A 7,177-nucleotide genomic window follows, 5' to 3' on the forward strand; every position below is an offset into this window, starting at 1 on the left:
CATATTTAAATATACAATAAATATATATATACATGTAAATATATACACATATAAACACATATTTAAATATACATACATATATATACACACATATAAATACACACACACACACACATATATATTTGTGTGCCAGGTATTAGTTGTGGCATGCAGAAGCTTTAGTTGCAGCATGTGAACTCTGCGTTGTAGCACGTAGGATATATTTCCCTGACCAGGAATTGAACCTGGGCCCCCTGCATTGGGAACACAGAGTCTCAGCCACTGGACCATCAGGGAAGCCCCTAGGCTGAACTTTTTAAATTGAAGTTTATACTGTTCCCCAGTTAAAGGGGAGAAAGCAATGGCAACCCACTCCAGTACTCTTGCCTGGAAAATCCCATGGACGGAGGAGCCTGGTAGGCTGCAGTTCATGGGGTCGCTAGGAGTAGGACACGACTGAGCGACTTCACTTTCACTTTTCACTTTCATGCATTGGAGAAGGAAATGGCAATCCACTCCAGTGTTCTTGCCTGGAGAATCCCAGGGACAGGAGGGCCTGGTGGGCTGCCGCCTGTGGGTTGCACAGAGACACGACTGAAGCAATTTAGCAGCAGCAGCCAGTTAAAGGAAGCTCTCACTAGCTAAGACTTACTGGTCCCAAAAGCTGCGTACTGGCCCCGTTGAGCATCTCTGGAGCATTGCTGGGTACTTTGGGTCCCCACTGTACTTCCCCTAAAGCTACATTAATTAGAAAATGGGACAGCTGAGGTATTTATTAGTAAGGCAAATTCCTAGACCCCACCCAGGTCTACCCAATCAAATTTTGCATTTTTTCCAAGGTCCTCAGGAAATTCTAATGTGACCTAAATTCTGAGACTCTCTGCTCCAGAGAAAGCAAGTGGAGAATTGGGGCAAATTCTATCTGTAAGCAGATGCTCTAAACTTGCTACTGAACCTGTGGTCCATCGTCAGCATCAACTGGGAGCTTGTTAAAAATGCAGAAGCTCCACCCCCACCCCAGGTCTGCTGAATTAGAATCTGCATTTTAACGTGATCCCTTGTTTAAAAATCTGCATTTTAACATGATTGCTGCACAATAAAAGTCGAGGCGTGCCGCTCTGAGATTTCTGTCTGCAAAGTTAGGTAATGAAGGCCAAATTCATTTCTCTTGCTGGAATCCCTTGCATATTTTGCCACTCTCTTCCCTTGCCTTTTAAGAGATAGTTAGAGCTTCAGGCAAAAGCCCTCTTTCATAAGAGGATTTCAAGGGATGCCAGGCTCCCCAGGGCAGCCCAAGGAACTTCTGTTTTCAGGCAAATTCTCAGAGCTCTGCTGACAAAGAAGACAGCCTCTGGCCATTGCAGACAGGCCTCCAGGAAAGTGAGTTTGCCTGGGGAAAGGCCAAGCAGTTACTGTTTTCCCTCCATCCTTGAATCTGGTTAAAGGTTGACATAACCCTCTACTCCTGTTTAACTCACTGAAAATCTTGAATAAATTTTGATTAATATCAATCCCAGTTAAAAGGGTCATAGGGACTTCCCTGGCGGTCCAGGGATTTAGACTGCCCTTCCAATGCAGGAGCTGCCGGTTTGACCCCTGGCTGGGGAAGGAAGATCACACATGCCAGCAGGTGAGGCCAAAAAAAAAAAAAAAATTTTTTTTTAAATTGTTTTAAAGGCTCATAAATAGATCTAAGATGGTCCACAGAGCTGGCAACCCAGCTTATCCAGGCCTGACTCTCCTGTTAAATTGCAATTTCACTTTATTCTCCAGGGACATCAGTCATTAACCAACTTGGCCAACTTCATTTCCTTGTACTCTGCCTATTTGCTACGGTGTGGTGGAAATAAATGGTCTTCACATCAGAAATTCTTTCTTATTTATTGGTTATACTGTGAAGCCTTGAGCAAATAACTTAAGCTTTCTAGGTTTTTTCTTTACTTACAAAATCTGGGTGATACAGCTTAAGGCAAACTGGTGTTAAGGTTTTATTTACTCTTTTGTTTGTTAGACTAAAGGGAAACTATTTTTGAGAGTTGATTTTAAGGCTGAATGGTGTTTAACAAACGTGGGTTTTTTATGCCAAATTGATGAGTCTCAAGTCACAGTTCACAGATTTCTATTCTTTCTCAAATATTCCTGGACCCTCTGCTTTCTCCCTCTTGTGATCCACTAATATCACATGTAGATCTACACTGTCACCAGCGATGCCTGCAGACACCACCTGCACACTCCATTTGCTGTCCTTTATCTTTCGTCTTCCAACCAAACTTCTGTAATGCAACTCACTTGTGCCAACCCAGGCACTAACAGTACATTTTGCAAATGAGATCCTTTGGGATGATGTTAGTTCAGATACCGCCTCCTCCTCCTGAAGTCTAGACACCTTCCAGGGAGTCTATTCCATTCATTATTCATGTATGGGCCTGTCATCTAGTCCCCAAGAGTTTTTAGGATAAAACCCTTGCTTTTCTACCCTCTCTCAATGGTATAGTTGAAATAATCAGAGAGATTCCTGACATTGGCATAGTGGTTTACATTTTGCACTGGATCTTTTCAGTAAGATCTCACTTTTACTTTCATTTTTTAAAAATCCATAAGGTAGGGATGTTTGAACCCCTTATAGAAAGAAAGAACAACTTGCCTGAAGTCACCAGCTAACAATGGCAGATGTGGGTCAAACACAAATCTACAAGTTGTGACCATGACTCTGGCGGGCCTTATAGCATGAATGAGGGTAGGGGGTTTGCAGAACAAAAGTGGAGTCAAATAGGGGCCCCCAGCTGTCAGGATTCATTCTTTCCAAGTGCTTCTCTCTCTCTTGGCTCCCAGAATCTAGTTTTATGTTTTCATCTTTGTACTGATCACATTTCATAATCTGCTTTTATGAACACTTCTTTACTAGTGTAAGAACTCCTAGAAGAAAGGTAACATAGCTTCTTTATATTTGTAGTTCCAGAACCTAACACAACATCTGACACTCAGTTTCACAAAGTGCATGTTTATTGGATGAATTTCAAGAGTTTGTGTAGATCGGCGGTTCCCAACCTTTTTGGCACTAGGGACCGGTTTCATGGAAGACGATTTTTTCAAGGGCAGGGGGCAGGGGATGGTTTGGGGATGATTCAAGCACATTACATTTATTATGCTCTTTGTTTCTATTATTATTACATCAGCTCCACCTAAGATCATCAGACATTAGATTCTGGAGGTTGAGGACCCGTGGTCTAGATGCATTGCAAACCAAACAAAGCAAAGGCACTATGCCTTATGTTCACTGTGCTTGGATACAGGGAGTTTAACTTAGAAAATCCATCCAAATCCATCTGGCTGTAAAGTTAGACCTGTAGCTTTGACAACAAACAACTCCCCAGTCATTAGAAGGTATCTGCTCACCTAGACATTATATTACGGACGCTAAGAACACAAGAGAACCCAGGCAACCTAGACTTGAACCCAGCCTTCATTAGCCGCCTGTCCTTGAATAAGTTACCTTACTCCTCTGTGTCTCCATTTCCTTATGCGTAAAATGAGAGGAAATGGTTTACTCAGATTTTTTGAGATTGAGAATGGATTAAATGATTTCATATTTACAGTGCTAGGTGGCGCTAGTGGTTAAAGAAGCTGCCTGCCACAGCAGGAGACCTGGGTTTGATCCCTGGGCTGGAAAGATCCCCTGAAGAAGGAAATGGCAACCCACTCCAGTCATCATGCCTGGAAAACCACACAGGCAGAGCAGCCTGGCAGGCTTCAGTCCGAAAGAGTTGGACACAGCTGAGTGAGTGACAAGCATTTCTCAGTATCATTGGAGCCACTGTTGCCCGTTTCGTTTTGATATTAGGGCCAACAACTTCCAAACTGGCCCCTTTTCAATAGGAATATTATCAATACATGTTGGATAATACTAACTTTATCTCTGTCCTTATCCCAGTGTCATCAAATAATGCCCAAGCATTTTACAAGTGTTCATTTTAGCAAATACTCTTTGCCTGGAACGATTCTGGCTCTAGAATTACATTGTCCATACAGTGTTTGGCTACATAAATTTACATTTGCATTAATTAAAATTATATAAGATAAAAAGTTCAAGTTTTCAGTTGCACTAGCTACATTTCAAGTATTCCGTCCCTACATATATCTGTCTAGTGGCTACTGTATTGGACGGTACAGATAGAGAAAATTTCCCTTAGGGCAGAAAGCTCTTGTTACATAGAGCTAGAGTACAAATACAAAGATAGAAGCTGACATTCTACTAAAGAAGATAGATAATAAATGAATATATAATCATTATGAATTAATAATTTTCTTTGAAGAAACACATTTAGTTACTGAAACATTGTTAGAAAGATTAACTTTGATAAATAATTCCTTAATGAACTATCACATCATTATATTAAAATTATAACCGGCTTACCAATTACAAAAGTAGAATATGTTTATTATAGAAAATTTAGAAAATACAGAAAATTATAAAGAGGAAAATAAAAATATACCTAGCAATATTTTAACTCTTTTTATTTGGTATTTGTAGACTATGTATTTTATCATGTCAATCTTTGAAACACTATTTTCAGTGTCTACATAATAGTGCAATTTCTGAATTTAGTGTTATTATATCACTGCCCTCATTAGAATTTAGATTATTTTAAAAGTATTTGTTCTAATATTTAAATGAATATTCATATATATAATTCTTTGTCTGCCTTTTTATTATTTCTTCATGAAAAATCCTTAGAGTACCATCTCTAGAGCAAAGTTATTAAATATTTTTAGATTCAGCTCATATTAAAAGATTTTTCAAAAATTTGAACTTATTTGTGCATTTACTTAACCTTGGCAACTGTGTATGTTATTTCCTATACTTGTGGGAAGTATTTTGTTTAAACATTATTTTTTGATTAACAGTGAGAATGAACATCACTTCAAATATTTACTAACCGTATATAAATATATCTTCTCTGAATTATCTATTTTAGTTTTACATCAATTTTTCAATTGCAAAATTAGATGAGCTCTTTGTATTTTAAGAATAGTAACCATTTGTCTTTCCTATTTTGGGCCAACATTTTCCCCAGTTTGTTGAATACCATAATTATGTTTCTATTTTTTTACATGGAAAAGTTCTGAAACTCATATGTGGCAAAGTTATTTCCTGGCTTTTAAGTTTTGAAAGCCTCTGTGTTTAGAAGAATCCTCCCAATCATTTTAATGTAACTTGGAACTAGAAGAAACATTTGGCATTTGTATTGATTTTCTAATGGTAACATACTGGTATCTGGGGGATTACCATAGTCTATTGTATTCCTGAATGGGCTTCTCTGGTGGTTCAGTGGTAAAGAAATCACCTGCCAATGCAGGAGACGTGGGTTAGATCCCTGGGCTGGGAAGATCCCCTGGAGAAGGAAGTAGCTCGCCACTCCAGTATTCTTGCCTGGAGAAACCCATGGGCAGAGGAGCCTGGTGGGATGCAGTCCATGGGGTTGCAAAGAGTTGGACACGACAGTACAACTAAACAACGACCACAGTCCCTGAAGGGAGCCTCTTACAAAGCTCATGATCCTGCATTTGTGTACATCTGGGCCCAGATGGACACGGTAGGCATTTCCTGTCCCACGGGGCCAGTGATTTTTGGTAGTTGTGTGTGTGTGTGTGTGTTTTTTTAAATAGTACCTCCCATTATTTTTTGTTTATAACTTTTAATTGGATTTTTACAAATTTTTTATTTGGTTTTTGTTTTTGGGGGTTTTGGTTTGATCATGCCACATGGCATGTGGGATCTTAATTCCGCAACCAGGGATCAAACCCACGTCCTCCGTACTGGAAGCAGAGAGTCTTAGCCACTGGACCACCAGCGTAGTCCCATCCATTATGTAATAAATGTTTAAAATCCAATTCCACCTCTTCTTAATATCTACCTGGTTTCTTCTGTCCTCTTTCTTCTATTAAAATTTTGAGCACACAAGAATGATAAAAAAGGATAATTAATTGGAGGTTGGTGGTATGAGGCATACAAAAAGAATACTGTGTCTTGTTTCTTAATATTTCATCAAGAAATCATAGTGATACAATTTGTATCAGGGAAAAAGAAACAAAGAACTAAAGATCCTCTTGATGAAAGTGAAAGAGGAGAGTGAAAAAGTTGACTTAAAACTCAACATTCAAAAAACTAAGTTTATGGCATCCAGTCCCATCACTTCATGGCAAATAGATGGGGAAACAATGAAAATAGTGACAGACTTTATTTTGGGGGGCTCCAGAATCACTGCAGATGGTGACTGCAGCCATGAAATTAAAAGACGCTTACTCCTTGGAAGGAAAGTTGTGACCAACCTAGATAGTATATTGAAAAGCAGAGACATTACTTTGCCAACAAAGGTCCATCTAGTCAAAGCTATGGTTTTTCCAGTAGTCATGTATGGATGGGAGAGTTGGACCATAAAGAAAGCTGAGCACCAAAGAATTGATGCTTTTGAACTGTGGTGTTAGAGAAGACTCTTGAGAGTCCCTTGGACTGCACGGAGATCCAACCAGTCCATCCTAAAGGAGATCAGTCCTGAATATTCACTGGAAGGACTGATGCTGAAGCTGAAACTCCAATACTTTGGCCACCTGATGTGAAAACTGACTCATTGGAAAAGACCCTGATGCCGGGAAAGACTGAAGGCAGGAGGAGAAAGGGATGACAGAGGACGAGATAGTGGATGGCATCACCGACTCAATGGACATGAGTTTGAGCAAGCTCCAGGAGTTGGTGAAGGACAGGGAGGCCTGGTATGCTGCAGTCCACGGCATCACAAAGAGTCAGACATCACTGAGCAACTGAACTGAACTGAGGAAGACAGAAGTCAGCATGCACGTGTGGTAAGTCCTGTCTGACTCAGTCCTGTTTGACTCTGCGAGCCTATGGATTGCAGCCTGCCAGGCTCTTCTGTCCTTGGGAATCTGCAGGCAAGAATACTATAGTGGGGCGCCATTTCCTCCTCCAGGGGATCTTCCCAGCCCAGGGATTGAACCCAGGTCTCTTACCTCTCCTGCATTAGCAGGCAGTTCTTTACCACTAGCGCCACCTGGGAAGCCCAAGTCAGCATGAAAATCACTCAGTCGTGTCCAACTCTTTGCAACGCCATGGACAATACAGTCCATGGAATTTTCCAGGCCAGAACACTGGAGAGGGCAGCCATTCCCATCTCCAGGGGAA

The 7,177-nt window shown here is 40.5% G+C and overlaps 1 non-coding gene across 1 annotated transcript; it reads right to left on the bottom strand.

Annotated features, from left to right (window-relative positions):
* Positions 1-203: 203 nt before the first annotated feature.
* Positions 204-276, bottom strand: TRNAG-CCC (transfer RNA glycine (anticodon CCC)). The gene has a single exon. It is a non-coding gene; the product is annotated as a tRNA-Gly (tRNA).
* Positions 277-7,177: the final 6,901 nt, after the last annotated feature.

Source organism: Muntiacus reevesi, chromosome 10, assembly GCF_963930625.1.
Source record: "Muntiacus reevesi chromosome 10, mMunRee1.1, whole genome shotgun sequence".
Taxonomy (NCBI): Eukaryota; Metazoa; Chordata; class Mammalia; order Artiodactyla; family Cervidae; genus Muntiacus; species Muntiacus reevesi.